We start from the raw sequence: 19,894 nt of genomic DNA, 5'->3' as shown, positions 1-19,894 counted from the left end.
CAATTATTAAATAGGAGTGATTCCTCAAAAGAACTCCCCACATTGAAAGTCTCCTTACAGCAGAAGGAAAAAGAATGAAAGAATCTAGCACAAGTATCCACAGGTCACAAAGTAAGCAATGTAGGATAAAATAAGTTCTGATGAGTCAGAGGAATAGAAAATCCTAGATTAAAACAAAATCATATGCACAAAAACACAAGATTATCTTCTCCTATGTCCCTTTAGATAAAGGCAAAACATTTGAAATACATATAATCACAGCTATTTTACAAATCTATTATTTATTAGCTACTAGCTCAGAGTTCTCGTTTTCTTTCAGTGATGGCTGTCAGAAAAGGAAGGGACATTCAATGTCAGAAGTGTTTCCGGGTTAGCAGGGAGTGAGGATCCCAACCACTCCTCTTCCTGGAATTTGTCACCTCAGCTGTGACTCCATCTTGAACTGAAGACCAATCAACAACTGAGTTGGCTTCCTGGGTCCTGATTTGACATTATACTTCCGTTTTTGTGGCTTACGAACTCAAACAAATTTGTTTGTGTCCTTTGTAGGGACAGGGATGCAGCTGGAAACCATCATTCTTAGCAAACTATCACAAGAACAGAAAACCAAACACTGCATGTTCTCACTCATAGGTGGGAACTGAACAATGAGATCACTTGGACTCGGGAAGGGGAACATCACACACCGGGGCCTATCATGGGGAGGGGGGAGGGGGAAGGGATTGCATTGGGAGTTATACCTGATGTAAATGACGAGTTGATGGGTGCTGACGAGTTGATGGGCGCAGCACAGCAACATGGCACAAGTATACATATGTAACAAACCTGCACGTTATGCACATGTACCCTAGAACTTAAAGTATAATAATAATAATAAATAAATAAATAAATAAACTTTAAACTGCAATAGAGAGAAAAATTAGTTCTTCCCAGTGGGAAATGCGAAATGAAAGAGTAACACTGTCTGTGTGGCAGGATGTCTCGGGGAAATCTCACCAACCCCCGCAGTTCGGTTCTTGCCAAGCCGCCTCCCTGGATAATTGCTGCTACTTTGGCTGATTCTGCGGGGAATTTTCCAGAAGGCAACGTCATGATATGATTTCCAATTAAGCCTAAACCCCTCACGAGAGTGAGCATCCATGATTCTTACTTTGGGAAAAGGCCTGGATTCCACAGCAAATGGAAGAGGATATTGTAATATGTAATACTCTCTCGCATGTGGGCACTTGGACGTTTCTGCAAAGTGCTCCTTTCATCTCTGATCTTATTCTGTCCTCAGGATCACTCCATACAGGGTGAAGGGCAGGCTTTATCCCCATTTGAGAGAAGGAGAAACAAACAGTGAGTTTGTCTTGCTAACTAGCGCCAGGAGCACGGTTGCCTCCTGACTCCCAGATCCAGTGTTTTTTCCACTCAGCATCAGAAAAACATCTTCTTGACTCAAGATGAGGCAATGTGAATTCAAGATGGCAGGAAAGCCACTAGACCCTGGGGTCTTAATTCTTTCCGCGTCTCTCCTGTGGTCTCACCAAGGAGCCCAACCACAGATTCAGAACTGCAGCCCACAGCAGTTCCCTCCAGGTATCCAGTGAGTTCCCCATAATGTCTTCTTGTTCTCGCTGTTCCAAGCACCAGGAGTATTTTCCCCTTTTCTCCACACTTTGAAATCCTGACCAGATTTCTCTGCCTGGAGAGATGCACACTCACACGAACCCCCGAGCAGCCTGACGTGGGCTCCACTCTCCTGTCATTCAGGTGTCTATCCAGGGATCTGGTGACTGTGTACAAGCTATAAAATGTCCTGATGCTGTTAAAGGACTGTGATTCCATGAGGGCAGGACCGTGGTATCCTATGGAACTCACACACATGAATAAGTGAAAAACAGCTTGAAAAAGTATTTAATTAAGTACTTAAGTGTGTGGAACAAACACGGCGTCTTATGGGAGTTCATAATGGAGAAGGCGAAGAGAGCGGTGGCCCTCAAGGCACCTGAGCCAGGAAGGTGCACGCTGGACCTGGGTCTCCCTTGCCTGGGGGCACACCCTCTGCACGCTGCAGGGACACCCTCTCTCCTGAGATGTGGGATAGCTCGATGGAGAAGGTCAATGGAGCTTTGGCCCTCTGAGCACCTGAACCAGGAAGGTGCATGCTGGACCTGGGTCTCCCCTGCCTGGGGGCACACCCTCTGCGTCCTGCATACTGCAGGCACACCCTCTCTCCTGAGATGTGGGATAACTTGATGACCATCCTGTATTAAGCACTTGCCTTCTCAGATGTTGCAATTGACACTTTACAGAATTTTGATTGCTCTAATAATGCAATGAAGCAGATAATTACAACCCCATCTTGGAAATAAGGAAACGGAAGCACAGAGAAGCATCAAAACTACAGAACTGGAATGTCTGTGGATTTAAAATCTAGTGTGAAGGTTTTCATCCAGTTTGAGGATTTGCAATAAGAAAAGACACCCCCTATTTCCCATGGACATGAGAACCCAGCTTAAACAGACATCATGTTCTCGATGTAAATCCTTGACACACATTGCCCTAAGACAGGTCCAGGCACCCCAGCCAGAGGCACATCTGTGCCCCACTGTGCCCCAAGTCCCCAAGATAACTCATGGGGAACCCTCCCTTGATGGTGACTTTCATCAACCGTGCTTTGGGCTTCAGCCCTGCTATTAGCAGCAGGCATGGGAGTTACTCAGTTTTATTGTTGAGTCTTACTTCGGTGAATCGTCTCTCACTACATTGCTCATTTGGCCTGATGGAAATAACAGTTTTCTAGAGATGAAGTAACTACACCAGAACATTCTGCTTAAATTGCATTTAGACTCATCCAATGTTATAAATCATCTGGTCCAAAATTCATTTTTTTTTTTTTTTTTTTTTTGAGACAAGTCTCTCTTTGTCACCCAGGCTGGAGTGCAGTGGCACGATCAAGGCTCACTGCAGCCTTGACCTATGGGGCTCAAGTGATCCTCTCACCTCTGCCCCCCAAGTAACTCAGACTGCAGGTGTGTGTCATCACATCCAGCTAATTGTTTTTGTATTTTCTGTAGAGACGGGGTTTCCCATGTTGCCCAGGCTGGCCTCAAACTCCTGGGCTCAAGTGATCCACCCACCTCAGCCTCTCAAAGTGCTGGGATTACAGGTATAAGCCACCATGCCCAGCCCAAAATTCTTATTTAAAAAGTGAGGCAGCTGAGACCCAGAGAGGTTAAGTAATTTACTCACACAGGTTAAGTAATCACACAGCAACCATCCAGGCCCTGGGGATTGAATCCTCCCACTCCAGCTCCTCAGGCCGAGGTTCAGTATCAAGAATGCACGGAGGAACAGCCTCATCACCTGGTGACAGGTGAAGGATGCATGAATGTGCTGTTGCAGCTTGAAAGGAAGAGGAAATTGACACTGAGTAACAACGCGGCAATGAAAAAGAGCAATGAAAACACATGAGGGCTGGGGACATGTTCTGAGACTCAGGCACCAAGGAGCCCCTGAGTGACACTGACAAAGCCACCCAGGGAAAAGGGCACTGCTGTAAAATTTACTTTTGGATCCCCCTTGCCCGCTAATTCTGTGGCATTCTCATTTCTTCCCACGTCATCTTCAGCCTATGATAGGTGGTGGAGGTTTTCAATCACTTCATCACCTATAGTATTGCACTTGTACTATGTAAAAGAGAATTTTTTTTTTAAATATTGGGCAGACTATGGCATAAATTGAACAGTTCCTGAAAGAAACAGTTGACCTGTCCAGTAGTTCTTTCTGATGCTAAGTGGAAAACAGAAGGCTTAAAAAGGATTCTTTGTGGATTTCTGCTCAGGCACCTTTAGAGTTCTTGGAGAAGGAAATGGCATCAAGCCTTGTGCACAGGAGAGTCAAGAGATCAGACTGGTTCTCATTTCCTTCACCACGTTAACCTCCCAGGTCTAGCCTGAAGCCTCCACGTCAGCTACAAATCATGCATAGTGTTTGTATTTTTAAAGGGGCTTTGTCCTAGATCCCCACAACTTATTTAGAAATGCACATGAGTTTTCTTAGATAAACATTCTTACTACAGATAATCATCAGTCTTTTCCATGAAAGCTTTGGAGATGAAGGCCCAATTTAAACATGGCAGTTGCCAAGAGCACGTCCTCTAAGATGGAGAATGAAGGAATATTCCCTCATCACTTCATTCTTTTCCGCATGGACTAGGGTAGCCCCAGTTTTTATGTTGTGCACTTGATGGGAAAAACCTTTCCTGGACAGATTTTATCTAGGATTATGCAAAGTTGTATTAATATGACTTAGAAATGGAATTTTCTTTTTGAGACAAAGTCTCACTCGGTCGCCCAAGGTGGAGTGCAGTGGCATGATCTTGGCTCACTGCAACCTCTGCCTCCCAGACTTAAGCAATTTTCCTGCTTCAGGCTCCTGAGTAGCTGGGACTATAGATGAGTGCCACCACATCCAGCTAATATTCTAATATTTGCATTTTTAGTAGAGATGGGGTTTCATCATCTTAGCCACGCTGGTCTCAAACCCCTGACCTCAGGTGATCCACCTGCCTTGGCCTCCCAAAGGGCTGGGATTACAGGTGTGAGCCACCACGCCCGGCCTGGAAATTGTTTCAGAGGTTTTTTGGAGTACTGTGTTTAGGCGAAAGGAACCGAAGTCACTTAGAAGGCACAGTGTGATGACATTGAACATCTTACCCTGCCTGGATGCCCCATTTACCTACCTCAGTGCTTCCTCTCCAGAGACAGTTAGGGTAGGGCTCTACACGAGTGATGGATTCACAGAGGACGGAGTGACTATCTTAGAACTCACACACAACAGCCAAGTGTCTCTCACACTGATGGGTGCTCTCAGAGCGAACACTCACACTGCCAGTACCTGCTGGATGGTGCAGAATGAGCAGGTGCACGAGGGGCCGGGGTAAGTGACCTGAAAGTTATGCAATGGGTGAGGGCATTCCCTAAACCCCGAGCCTGCCCTATTTGTCCCCTGGCCACAGACAGTTAAGATTCTTATTGTATTTCTTCATGGCTTATTGGATTTTCCTTCCAAACTACAAAAGTAATGCATGTTGCTTGTTGCAACAAACAAAATCAACAATTCACCAGAGGGAATCACGAAGTCAAAGACAATGATTTCTTCCTCCTCCTCTAGTCATCTTCTCCCTTCTCCAAGGTAATCAATGTTAAAACCTTAGTATACAGCCTTCCCTACTGCTTTCTATACTCATAAAAATGCACATAGCCACAAACAGAGACACATAGAACATGCACTCCACACACACATTCAAAATGTAAAGACTTCTTTTCAGTTCATACATGGTACTCAGCAAATTGTCTTTTTCAATTAACACTATATTATTACATTCCCTAATGGATGCATAATAGTCTACAGATGGATGCACTAAGATGCATTCCATTTTCCAGGTACTGACAGTTGATACACCAGTTTCTCTATTTTGTCAGCACTATAAATAACGCTTCAGTAAACAACCTTATTCACCTAGACTTATAAACTGATGGCATTATATTGGTAGGATAGATTCCCCAAAGGTGCTTTTCTGTGTCAAAATGCAAGCGTATTTTCATTTTAATAGGTTCTGTCAAGTTGTTTTCTAAAACCATTGAAGCAATTTATAGTTGTTTCAGTAATATGAACAGAATGTCCCTTTCTCCTTTTCTAAAAGCATGGGATATTATCACTGTTCTAATTCATTGTTGTTAAGATTTTGAAAGGAATTACTACCTGTTTTTTAGAAAGAACTACTTTGAGTCACACACAGAGAAAGACTTACAAAGTGCACTTTTCTGAGCCCTTGTCTCCAAGTGGGTTGCAGTCAATCTTTTCCAGAGACAAGCTATTGTAACAGAGCGAGGTTAAACACGCATATTCTTCTGGGTCCCAAGTCCTGGCCTTCCTGCCCAGAAACCTGGATTCAGAACAGAGTCCTCATCCCTTCTCTCCCTGCTGACCTCGAGCAGACCTTGCCTGGATGTTGCATGCCGTCCCTGTGCTCACCACACTGAACTGTTCTGTGCCACTTTCAGAATGGACAGACTCAGTCAGTGTCTCAGTCAGCGTGGCTGCATAACAAGTTATCCTGAACTGGGTCTTAAACAGTGGACATTTATTCTCACATAAGGCAGGAAGTCTGAGACCAGGGTGCCAGCACGGTTGGGTTCTGGTGTGTGTCCTCTTCCAACCTGCAGACTTCTGACCTCTCATAGTGGTAAGAGGACAAACTAGCTCTCTGGCCTCTTCTTAAAAGAACACTAATCCCATTCATTAGGGCTCCACCTTCCTAACCTAATTATCTCCCAAAGGCCTCACCTCCTAATACCATTATACTGGCGACTGGATTTCAACATAAGAAGTTTGGGGGTATGCAAACTTGAGACCATAACTGTCAGTGTACCTTATTTGTCTTTGTAGCCTCAGTGCTTTGCCCAGAGTCTGGGACAGAGTACATGTTCAATGTATATTACATTGGTTATAATATAAAGTAAGTTACGTCACAGCAATGAGTTCCTTAGTAAATCGAATAACATGTAAGAATGCTTGCAAGATGTATTTAAAATGGCAGAATGAAGCCAGATCACATCATCTCCCTTCCCTAAGTACCTAGTAAATAAACAAATACCCAGTAAAAAAATTTCTGTAACAATAAGCAAACAAGGAAAGGGATCCAACCTAATGTACCATGTTATACCTATAAAGAAAGGTCCCATATATAAGAGAGACAAGAAAAAGAAAGAAATTACAATACAGCTCAGTGTGGCCCCACATCTTGTCCCATCCCCATTTTCCCCTCCCCAGAGGCAGTAATGAGGAAAGCTGAATCACCAATATCCTTACAGTTCTCCCTAATAACTTGCAATTTGGAGCAGCCCTTTACAATTCGCAAAGAGAAAATTAACACTTCTATTTATTACTCAGACACTTACAAGAGAAGAGAAAGGCCTCTGGGATATGCCACTTTACAGAATCCTATTTTTTTTTTATTATTGTGGTAAAAAGTAAACACCCAACATTAAATTGGCCATTGTAGTTATTTTAAATATGCAGTTGAGTGGTGTTGAGTATATTTATATGTTGTGAAACAGGTATCTAGAATGTTTTCATCTTTCGAAACTGAAACTTCGCACTCATGAACACACATTCCCCACTCCCCCCCATCCTTGATAATCCCCTTTCTACTTTCTAGGTCTATGATTTTGATGACTTTAGATATTTCATATGGGTGGACTCTTGCAGCATTTGTCCCTTTGTGACTGACTTATTTTGCTTAGAATAATGCCCTTGAGGTTCATCTACGCAGTAGCCTGTGAAACAATTTTCTCTTTTTTAAGGCTGCATAATATTTCATTATATATACACAAGGATTCTAATGTCTCCATGTTCTCAGAAACACCATTTTCAGTTCTTTGGATGGTGGCCATTCTAATGAGTATGAAGTAATATCTCATTGTGGTTTGATTTGCATTTCTCTTATAATTAGTGATGTTGAACATCTTTTCATATGCTTATGGGCCACTGTATATGTTTTTTGGGAAAATGCGTATTCAAGTCTTTTGTCCACTTTTAAATCAAGTTATTTGCATTTCTGTCATTGAGCTGCAGAAGTTCCATATATACGGACATATATATTAACCTTTTATCACATAGACAGTTTTCAAATATTTTCTTCCTCTACATAGATTGCCTTTTCACTTTCTTGATTGTTTCCTTTGATGTTCAGACATCTATAAGTTTGATATGGTCCAGTATGTCTATTTTTGCTTTCATTGCCTGTGATTTCATGTCATATCCAAGAAATTATTGCCAAATCCAATGTCCTGAAGCTTTCCCCCTATTTTTTCTTCTAGAATTTTAATAGTTTTTAACCTTATGGTTAGGTCTATAATCCATTTAGAGTTAATGTTTTGCATATGGTATACACAAAACTTCGCCTTCTTGCACATGAATATCCATTTTTCCCAATACCATTTGTTGAAAATACTGTGCTTTCCTCATTGAGTAGTCTTGGCACCCTTGTTGAAAATGACTTGGCAATAAAGGCAAAGTTTCTGAGTTCTCTATTCTGTTTCATTGGTCAACACATCTGTCTTCACGCCAGTACTATACCATCTTGATTACTGTTGCTTCAAAGTTGTTTTCAAATAAAGAAATATTAGGCCTCCAACTGTATTATACTTTTTCCAGATTGTAAGACTGGCTATTTGAGGTCCCTTGAGATACCATAGGAACTTTATGATCTTTTTTCTATTTCTGTAAAAACTGTCATTGGGATTTTGATAGGGATTGCATGGAATCTGTAGATCACTTTGGGTACTGTGGACATTTTTAAAATTTCTGTGAGTACATACTACGGTAGGTGTATATATTTACGGGGTACATTAGATATCTTGATATAGGCATGTAATGCATAATAATCACATCAGAGTAAATGTGGTATCTGTCACCTCAAGCATTTATCTTTTGTGTTATAAACAATCAAATTATATGATTTTAGTTATTTTCAAATGTACAATTAAATTAACTGTTAAGTAAACTCTGCCAGGCACAAAAAGATAAACAGTTAACAGTTTTCTTCTGTTTGCTTAGGATGACTGACTTTTCTGGGTCTTTTGTGGTTCCATATAAATTTTAGGATTGTTTTTTCTATTTACATGAAGAAAGTCATTAGTATTTTGATAGGAATTGCATAGAATCTTTAGATTACATTGGATAGTATGACATTTTAACAATATTGATCTTTCAATCTAAGAACATAGAATATCTTTCAATTTTTTTGTGTCCTATTCAATTTAATCAATGTTTTATAGTTCTCATTGTAGAGACCTTTCACTTCTTTAGTTGAGTTAATTCTTAGGTATTTAATTTTATTTATGGTTATTGTATTTCTTGGTTTCTTGTTCGCTGTTGGCACATAGAAATGCTACTAATTTTTGTGTGTTGATTTTGTATCCTGAAACTTGACTGAATTTTTTTATCAGTTCTAACAGTTTTCTGGTGGAGTCTTGATGTTTTTCCAAATATAAGATTATAACATCAGCAAACAAAGATAATTTGACTTCTTCCTTTCCAGTTTGGATGCCCTTTGTTTTTTCTCTTGTCTGATTGCTCTAGCTAGGACTAGCAGTACTGTGTTGAATAACTGTGGTGACACAGCATCCTTGTCATGTTCCAGATCTTCGAGGAGAGCTTTTCAGTTTTTCCCCATTCAGTATGATACTAGCTGTGGGTCTCTCATATATGACTTTTCTTATGTTAAGGTATATTCCTTCTATATCCTGTTTTTTGAGGGTTTTTATCATAAAGAAATGTTGAATTTTATTAAATTCTTTTTCACTTCAATTGATCATATGGATCACATGGTTTTTGTGCTTCATTCTGTCGATATGATGTATCACACTGATGGATTAGTGTATGTTGAACTATCCTTGCATCCCTGGGATAAATCCCAATTGGTCATGATGAATGATCTTTCTAATGCATTTTTTAATTTGTTTGCTAGTATTTTGTTGAGGATTTTTGCATCAATATTTATCAGGGATATTGGTTTGTAATTTTCTTATTTTGATACTGGCTTCATAGAATGATTTTGGAAGTATTCTTTCCTCCATTTTTTGGAATAGTTTGAGTAGGATTGGTATTAGTTTTTTTTGTTTTTTGTTTTTTTTTTAATTTTTGGTAAATTTGTCAGTGAAGCTATCGAGTCCAAAGCTTTTCTTTGCTGGGAGGCTTTTTATTACAGTTTTAATCTTGTGACTTGTTATTGGTCTGTTCAGGTTTTGAATTTCTTCATGGTTCAATCTTGGTAGGTTGTATGTGTCTAGGAATTTGTCCATTTCCTTTAGATTTTCCAATTTATTGGCATATGGTTGCTCATAGTAGCCACCAATAATGATCCTTTCAATTTCTGTGGTATCAGTTGTAATGTCTCCTTTTTCATCTCTGATTTAATTTATTTGGGCCTTCTCCCTTTTTTCTTTGTTAGTTGGCTAAAGGTTTGTCAATTTTCTTTATCTTAAAATAAAAAGACTTTTTATATTGTTGATCTTTTGTGTTGTTTTCTTTTATTTCAATTTCATTTATTTTTGCTCTGATCTTTATTATTTCATTTCTTCTACTAACATTGTGCTTGGTTTGCTCTTGTTTTTCTGGTTCTTTCAGATGTATCATGGTGTTATTTGAAGTTTTTCTTCTTTTTTGATGCAGGCACTTATGGATATAAATTTCCCTCTTACTACTGCTTTCACTGTATTCCATATGTTTTGGTATGTTGTGTTTCCATTATCATTCGTGTCAAGAAAATTTTCAATTTCCTTCTTAATTTCTTCATTCATATCAATATTAAGTATATATACTTATAATTGTTATATTCTGTTGCAGGATTGATCCCTTTATCATTATATAATGACCTTTTTGTCTCTTCTTACAGATTTTGTCTTGAAATCTGTTTTGTCTTATATAAGTTTACCTACTACTGTCCTTTTTTGGTTTTAATTGGCATATAACATCTTTTTTCATCCTTTTGTTTTAAGTTTATGTGAGAGCTGATAGTTAAAAACAACCTGACATCCCCCTTCCCTCCCTCTTGTGTCCTCTTGCTATGTGAGCTCTGCACATGCTACTTCCCTTGGCCGTTTGCCATGAGTGGAAGCAGACTGAGACCCTCACCAGAGGCAGACGCTGGTGTCATGCTTCTTATACAGCCTGCAGAACTGTAAGCCAAATACATCTCTTTTCTTTACAAATTACCCAGTCTCAGATATTCCTTTGTAGCAGTGCAAAACAGACCAATACATACCAAGTACCTTTTCCAACTACAATGGTTTGAAACTATAAATCAACGACAGAAGAAAAATGGGAAAATTCGAAAATATGTGGGAATTAAAAATACATTCTCGAACAACAAATGAGTGAAAGAGGAAATCAAAAGGGAAATCAGAAATGTTTTGAGATAAATGAAAATGAAACCACAACTTATCAAAACTTATATGACGTAGCAAAAGCAATACTAAGGGGAAATTCACATAAATAAATGCCTATATATTTTTTGTTTGTTTGTTTGTTTATTGAGATGGAGTCTTGCCCTGTCTCCCAGGCTGGAGTGCAGTGGTGCAATCTCGGCTCACTGCAACCTCTGCCTCCCGGGTTCAAGCAATTCTTCTGCCTCAGCCTCCTCAGTAGCTGGGACTACAGGTACGCATAACCAGGCCCAACTATTTTTTTTTTTTTTTTTTTTTAGTAGAGGCAGGGTTTCACCATATTGGCCAGGTTGGTCTCGAACTCCTGACCTCATGATCCACCCACCTCAGCCTCCCAAAGTGCTGGGATTACAGGTGTGAGCCACCATGCCTGGTCATATTTTTCAAAAAAGAAAGGTGGCAAAAAGGCAACCCAACTTTACCCCTCAAGGAACCAAAACAAGAAGAAACAAAGCCCAAAGTTAGCCTTTATAATCTCCAATAAGGCAAACTGGTTGGTGCTTCTCCCCTCTTGGGTGGTTCATTTGCTCGTTGGCCCCTGGCCTCCTAGAAGCCCTCCTCTTGCCCAATAACTGCAGGCTTACCGCTTCTCCTCACAGGCATTATGGCCACTTACAACTGACCAATGCTCCTGACCTTCTTAATCAATGTTCCCTTCCTCTATCTCCTCGGGACCCCGTGTTAATGTGTTCATTGGTGTTAACCAATGTGTTAATCGGTAATAACGCTGTTGAGGATTTATGCTCTTCCTGTGCGTACTGCAGATGGCGAGTGGTCTGCACGATGTCTGCGGTGAGAGGCTGCTGGCCGACACACCATGAGGTGGGGCCTTGCTCTTGTTTGAGAGAAGCCACATCTCCCCTCGAGGGAGCAACCTCTGTACTAGGATTGACAGAACCGTTCTGGAGGATAGAGTTCTGTAGAGGAAGGTAGGAAGAATGGAAAAAGGAAACAACTGTTGGAGTGAGAAAAGGAGGAAGAGATATAGAGGAGTCATGAGGAGACCTCAGATATTATTTCCATGTATTAATACAACACCTTTTCATACTGGTAGCAAACAAATCCAGAATGTGATGATTTTAGTATAGTTACCCATTTGACTAACTTTTTTTTTGCTTGGATTTACCTTTTTTGGACTAAGAGTTACCTTTTATTTTATTGAAAATGTTTTCATTAATAATAATTATTAATTATCATAATAATTATATTATGAAATATAAATTCATAAATACATAATTTTTGTATATATTTGGGGGTGCATGTAATATTTTGATACAAGCATACAATGTGCAAGAGCATATCAGGGTATTTGGGGGATCTATCACCTCAAGAATGTTTATCGTTTATTTTTGTTAGGAGCATTCCAATTCCACTCTTCGGTTGTTTTGAAATGTACCATAAATTACCATTATAGTTATCCCATTTTGATGACCTATAGTTATCCAACCACTAAATCTTATTTTTTCTAGCTATGTTTTTGTACCCATTAACCATCTTCCCTTTAACTCTCTCTCCTCACCACCCTTCCTAGCCTCTGGTAGTCATCATTCCATTCTATATCTTCATGAGTTTAAATTTTTTTTAATCTCCCACATATTAGAGACAGTATGCAATATTTGTTTTTCCATGCCTGGCTTATTTCACTTATCATAATGTCATCCAGTTTCATTCATGTCCCAAATGACAAGATTTCATTTGTTTTATGGCTGAATAAAACAATAACATCCACTGTGTACATGTACCACATTGTGTTTATTCATTCATTCACTGATGAACACTTAGGTTGATTCCATGTCTCGGCTGTTGTGAATAGTGCTGCAGTACACAGTGGAGTTCAGATATCTCTTTGCTATACTAATTCCCTTTCTTTTGGGTATATACACAGCAGTGGCATTGCTGGATTATAGGGTAGTTCTACTTATAATTTTTTTGAGGAACCACTATATTATTCTCCAGAGTGGTTACACTAAGTATTCATTTTGTTTTTTGTTTTGAATTCCTTTTTTAATGGTAGGTTTGGTAGTGATTTATATACCTACTATTAAAAGGGTAACTGATATAATTTTTAAAAAGCAGTGCATTCAAATGCAAATTGAAATATGTTGCAGCTACAGGTCTCACAAAGGAACAATGTTTCAGAGAATTCAAAAATTAATTTCCTATTTTGCAAATGTTTGGCCAAGGCTGCTCTGAGCCACGCTGGCTGGCTGGCCGACCACCCAAATAGACAGAGGAAGGCTTTCCACTCTAGGAGCCTCCTTGAGATTCAAGAGAAATTCCTCTCCACTCAGAAAAAATACATAAAAGAGGAGATCACCACTTTGCCTCTTCTCTCTTTCCTCCTTTTTGCTTAGCCTGATGCACTTGCTCTGATTTCAGCAAAAACAAATGAAAAGCAAAGAAGGGGCTCTCTTTATTCTATAGACAAATGGCTCACAATCAAACTGCAAGTGAAAGAATGAGGGCAATATTCAAAAACGATTTATTGTGTGTGTCTGCACACCAGGCATCTTAGGTATTAACAAATACAATACACCCCTACTCTCCCAAAGCTTATATTCTAGTGAGGAAAGAGATAGTATGAAAACATGAACAAAGAGCTACATTTTATAATGTCAGTGATGATGCTATTAAGAACAAATACAGCAGAAAAGGAGAGGGAGGGTGCTAGACACGGTTGAAATGCGCTGTACAGGGCGCTGCTGCTCATTTAGCGTTGCTAGTAGGCTTGCCTGGAGACAGAAACAGAAGCCATCTCTCCCCAAGCTCTCTATAGTGAGGTTTTAAAGGGACTTCTCTCTACACAGGGACAAACGGACATCAGAGGAGTGGTGGGAAAGAAAGAAACCTTCTCGTAATGTGGCTATTCCCTCCAAGGGGCTGTGCCTCCACTTAGAATCCTGGATCATGTCCATTTCCTTCATGGGAAAACTGAGTCAAAGAGTAGACAAGATATCGAAGTGCATGATGGGGGTTCCTGGTGTAAGAACGAAGGGGATTTCTGGCAGAAGAACTCCTGTGGTTAGTCTTCTTCCCAAGCTCTTCACAGTGGTGTTTATTAACATCCTTAAACAACATCTTGTTCATGCTTTTGTGTAGGACAAGAAAAGATGAAAAAAACTCGAGTATCTTACCCTTGGTGTCAGTGACGTTTGTTAAAATTTTGGAACTTCATTGGGTTGCTGTAAAGTTTAATCAATGAGCCAGTGACTCACAGGTTATAATCTCTTGCAAAAGTGACTAACAAAAACAAAACCTTCTGTGATTTGTGTGCACACCTCAGAGAACACACTCAAAATCAAAGGGCTGACATCTCCATTCACTTCATACTCCTGAAACACAAGTTGCTGGTCCTAAAGGCTCCCTTGCAAACAGCTTCCAAGTGGTCTCATATCTTAGTCATGTGTCTCACTTAAGCATGTTTGCTCCTTTTAGCCTGTAGACAGATCCCATGAAAAGGAATAGAGTAAACGTCTGGTTAAATCTATTTGTTACCTGAAAATGTATACATAAAATTTTTAAAAAATGTCAATTTGAAGGTAACATGTTCCTTCATGTGTAACCATTCATTTTATTATTTATGTATAACCATTGCTAATTTTAAACAATTTCAAACTTACAGAATTTGAAACTTAGGAGTTTCCAGAGGGGATAGTCTCTTTATCAAGTTGTGTTTTTACTGCATCTCACATAATGACCCATGCTGTTGGCAGCTTTTGCGCCATTGAAATATTTATCCCTCTTCCCTCCTTAATAATAATAAAAATGTATTGAGCACCTAATCTAGTTGAGACACTTCCTAGTCCTTTCATGAGAAATCTCAGGCAACCCTGTGACTTCATCTTGTTAGTTGTAAGATGGGCACGGAGAAGTGAGGTAACTTGCACGGTCCTACTGCTTGTAAGTGGCAGAGCTGGCCATGCCATCTGGCAGCCCCTCTCTGGAACCCATGCTCTCAAAGGTCTTTCACAGTTCTCCAAAGCTAGGCCAGTGGATTAAGTTATGCTTCAGAACATCCCAAAACCTCTCCAAGAGACTGGGGCAATGATAGGGTCATGGCCACAGATACAGAAAGCTTTAGGCACCAACAAACAAAAAGAGAGCTTATTTTACTAATGTCACCTAAAATTTAATTGGAACAATGCTCCTAGGACTAAAAGCAACAATAACAAAACAGTTTGGAGAAAGTTTGAAATGGCTAAAGACTTGCATATTCCTCTAACAATCCTTGTTTATGCCACTGTCTTTGGTGACTACATGCGATTTTAAGTTGTATTAAATTTATCTGTTGAATCGTTACAATTTATGTCCCCGAAAATAAACCACAATAATTATGTCAACATAAAATGCCATTTTTTCTGTATTGTGCTGTCCTGTGAGACATGATAATTTCTAGTTAGCAATGAGGCTTTACTGGAGATGTTAGACTCCTATTGTTCAAAACCAAAGACATCTGTGGTATATAGAAACGGAGGCCTGAGTAGGTGGACCTTCTGGTTAAGTGAACATTTTGGTTGATCTAGTCTTTACACAAAGATTTTTGCTGATGGTGCTTGAATCTTCTCTTCTATGTCGGGACATCAAAGCCAAAATCCAGTGACCCTTTGGGATGCTGGCATCACGGCCCTAAACATGGTGGTAGCTGTCACCGGTGGAATTAGGCTGAATAAATGAAAGGAAGCTAAGCCCCAGGATATGTCCTGGAACTTAACGGTGCCAGTTTATTTGCTTTATGTAAATGCCTGCTACTCCTTGCCTTACCAAGTGCTTTCAGTACAAGCAGAATTCATCTTTGGGGAAAACAGCCTTTGGCTCAATGACTGCCTCTGCCAAGTCTTTGCACATCGACTTCATTTCTGTTTGTTTTGTGTGTGTGTTTGGTTTGGGGGGTTGTTGTTGTTTGGTTTCTTGCTTATCTCTCCCTTCATTGTTCCTGGCCTGGAGCTGACCCACATGTGAGGATCAAGAAGCAGATTTGGAAGTTGCGTCCGAATCTCATTGCACTCACACCCACAGGAGCCCACGTCCCTGTTGCATCTTGTACATTAGATCACAAACCAGGTGCCAGGAGCTGACATGGCCTCTCAGCAGCAGATGCCCTCAGTAAGCAGGGGCTGCAGGAGGAAGTCTGGGGGGTACCTGAGAGGGACCCTGAGAATCTCAAGAGTTATCCTCCCAGTGGAGGAGTGCTTCAGCTTAAAAGGAGTGTATTTTCCACTTTAACTGAAAATAGCGGCTTAGATGATAGAAATTTGGCAGCAGAAACAAGAGAGAAATGTTTAGTTGTGGTGGCCATGTGCTCTGTGAAGAGGTTTCTCTGTCTCTCACAGGAGAGGTTGGATCCCAGCCAACAGAAACAACCAGGTTCTATCACCAGAGGCTCACACATCTCAGTGTTAACCTCTACTTTAGCCTTCATCTGGCACCCCACACAGTAGGTGCTTGGCTAATGTCTTGTGTTGAATGGGCCTGAAGTCACACTAGGGTTTTTCTACACTCACTATCTTTTCTTGGTTCAAATCCTTTATCTTAAGAAAACGTCCTGAAAGAAATGCCAAGTATTATTGCCATTATTGCCCTTTAATAAATACATTAACAAAAGAAATACTGTTCCTTAGATAGAAAGGGGGAGGGTTATTAAGGAAATTATGTCACTTGCCAAGTTTTGCAGGAATATTATTATCCATGACACAATTTAAGAGAAACAAGAACACAAAAACTACATACTTTTTGAGAATGCTGTGAATAGATATGATTTTTCAGAGGATTCTGGTTAACACTAAACATTATACTTGCAGTTACAATTGTAGGGGGGCAGCGTTGGAAAGTGATTTCCTGGCTCTTGTACTTAACAAGCAAAGGTGGCCACTCTGCTATCAGGGTGCTCTTCCCTGAAAAGAAAATGGATCCAAAGAGAAAATGTACAGAAGCTGATTTTGAAAATGAGCTTCTCTCATGTGGGTCTAAATAGCCTGCTGAGCAGTCTGGTTGTCTTGCCTTTTCTTTTCTTCTTCTTTTTTGGGGGGTTTTATTTTATTAAATATTTGGAAGCACAGCAAGGGTTCTGATATGGTTTGACTCTGTGTTCCCACCCAAATCTCATCTTGAATTGTACACCCATAATTGTCATGTGTTGTGGGAGGGATGCGGTGGGAGATAATTGAATCATGGGAACCATTCCCCCATACTGTCCTTGTGATAGTGAATAAGTCTCATGAGAGCTGATGGTTTTATCAGGGGTTTCTGCTTTTGCATCTTCCTCATTTTTCTCTTGCCACCACCATGTAAGAAGCGTCTTTCGCTTCCTGCCATGTTTCTGAGGCCTCACCAGTCATGTGAACTGTAAGTCCAGTTAAACCTCTTTTTCTTCCCAGTCTCAGGTATGTCATTATCAGCAGTGTGAAAATGAACTAATACAGTAAATTGGTACCAGTAGAGTGGGGTGCTGCTGAAAAGATACCCAAAAATGTGGAACTGAGTAACAGGCAGAGGTCAGAACAGTTTGGAGGGCTTGGAAGAAGACAGGAACATGTGGGAAAGTCTGGAACTCCCTGGAGACTTGTTGAATGGCTTTGGCCAAAATGCCGATAATGAGATGGACAATGAAATCCAGGCTGAGGTGGTCTCAGACGGAGATGAGGAACTTGCTGGGAACTGGAGCAAAGGTGACTTTGGTTATGTTTTAGCAAAGAGACTGGCAGCATTTTGCCCCTGCCTTAGAGATCTGTGGAACTTTGAACTTGAGAGAGATGATTTAGGGTATCAGGTGGAAGAAATTTCTAAGAAGCAAAGCATTCAAGAGGTGGCTTGGGTGCTGTTAAAAGCATTCAGTTTTAAAAGGGAAACAGAGCATAAAAGTTCAGAAATTTTGCCTGCAAAATTTTCTACTGACAATGCAGTAGAAAAGAAAAACCCATTTTTTGAGAAGAAATGCAAGCTGGCTACAGAAATTTGCATAAGTAACAAGGGGCCAAATGTTAATCCCCAAGACAATGGGAAAAAAGTCTCAAGGGCATGACAGAGGTCTTCACAGCAACCCCTCCCATCACAGACTTGGAAACCTAGGAGGAAAATATGGTTTTGTGGGCTGAGCCCAGGGTCCCCATGCTGTGTGCAGTCTAGGGACTTGGTGCCCTGCATCCCAGCTGCTCCAGCTATTGCTAAAATGGGGCAAGGTACATCTTGGTCCATGGTTTCAGAGGGTGCATGGCCTAACACCTTGGCAGCTTCCATGTGGTATTGAGCCTGCAGATGCACAGAAGTCAAGAATTGAAGTTTGGGAACCTCCGTCTGGATTTCAAAAGATGTGTGGAAATGCCTGGATGCCCAGGCAAAAGTTTGCTGCCGGGGCGGGGCCCTCATGGAGAACCTCTGCTAGGGCAGTGCAGAAGGGAAATGTGGAGTTGGAGGCCTCACACAGAGTCCCTACTGGGGCACCACCCAGTGAAGCTGTGAGAATAGGGCCACCATCCTCCAGACCCCAGAGTAGTAGATCCACCAACAGCTTGTACTGTGCATCTGGAAAAGCCACAGACACTCAATGTCAGCCCATGAAAGCAGCTGGGAGGAGGCTATACCCTGCAAAGCCACAAGGGTAGAGCTTTCCAAGACTATAGGAACCCACCTCTTGCATCAGCATAACCTGGATGTGAGACATGGAGTCAAAAGAGATCATTTTGGAGCTTTAAAATTTGACTGCCCTACTAGATTTCAGGCTTGCATAGGCCCTGTAACCCCTTGGTTTTGGCCAATTTCTCCCATTTGGAACAGCTGTTTTTACCCAATACCAGTACCCCCATTGCATCTAGGAAGTAACTAGCTTTGATTTCGATTTTACAGGCTCATATACTAAAGGGTTTCAGATGAGACTGGACTGTGGACTTTTGGGCTAATGCTGAAATGGGTTAAGACTTTGGGGGACTGTTGGGAAGCCATGATTGGTTTTGAAATATGAGAACATGAGATTCGGAGGGGCCAGGGGGAGAATGATATGTTTCTGTGTCCCCACCCAAATCTCATCTTGAATTGTACTCCCATAATTCCCATGTGTTGTGGGAGGGACCTTGTGGGAGACAACCGGAATCATGGGAGCCATTTACCCCATACTGTTCTTGTGGTAATGAATAAGTCTCTCGAGATCTAATGGTTTTATCAGGGCTTTCTACTTTTGTAAGAAGTGCCTTTCACCTCCTGCCATGATTCTGAGGCCTCCCCAGCCATATGAACCATAAGTCCAATTAAACCTCTTTTTCTTCCCAGTCTTGGGTACGTCTTTATCAGCAGCATGAAAACAGACTAATACATGGTCTCATTATGAACTACAGGAGACATCACAAGGGCAGTTGTCTTCGTTAGCCACAGGAGAACAGGTTCCATTTGAGCCTCTACTTAGTGATGGTGACTCCGAGGTGTGAGCTGAAGGCTTTCCCTTGTGCCTCCCACAGGTCAATGTCAACATCAGCGCCTTCTCATATGTTCATCGCAGTACTATTCACAATAGCAAAGACATGAAATCAACACAGGTGCCTATCAATAGTGAATTGGATAAAGAAACCGTAGGACATATACACCATGGAACACCATGCAGCAATAAAAAGACCATAATCATGTCTTTTGCAGCAACATGAATGTAGCTGGAGACTGTTATCCTAAGCAAATTAATGCAGAAACAGAAAAGCAGATACTGCATATTCTCACTTATAAGTAGGAGCTAAACATTGGGTACACATGAACATCAAGGTGGGAACAATAGACACTGTGGACCACAAAGGGGAGAGAGAGGGAGCAAGGGGGGAAGGGCTGAAAAACTACCTGTTGGATATTACTACTCACTACCTGGGTGACAGAATCATTTGTACTCCAAACCTCAGTATCACGCAGCATACTCATAAACA

This window comes from Theropithecus gelada, chromosome 3, assembly GCF_003255815.1.
Source record: "Theropithecus gelada isolate Dixy chromosome 3, Tgel_1.0, whole genome shotgun sequence".
In the NCBI taxonomy this organism is placed as follows: Eukaryota; Metazoa; Chordata; class Mammalia; order Primates; family Cercopithecidae; genus Theropithecus; species Theropithecus gelada.
The sequence above is the reverse complement of the archived record's forward strand: the minus strand, read 5'-3'. Positions refer to the sequence as shown.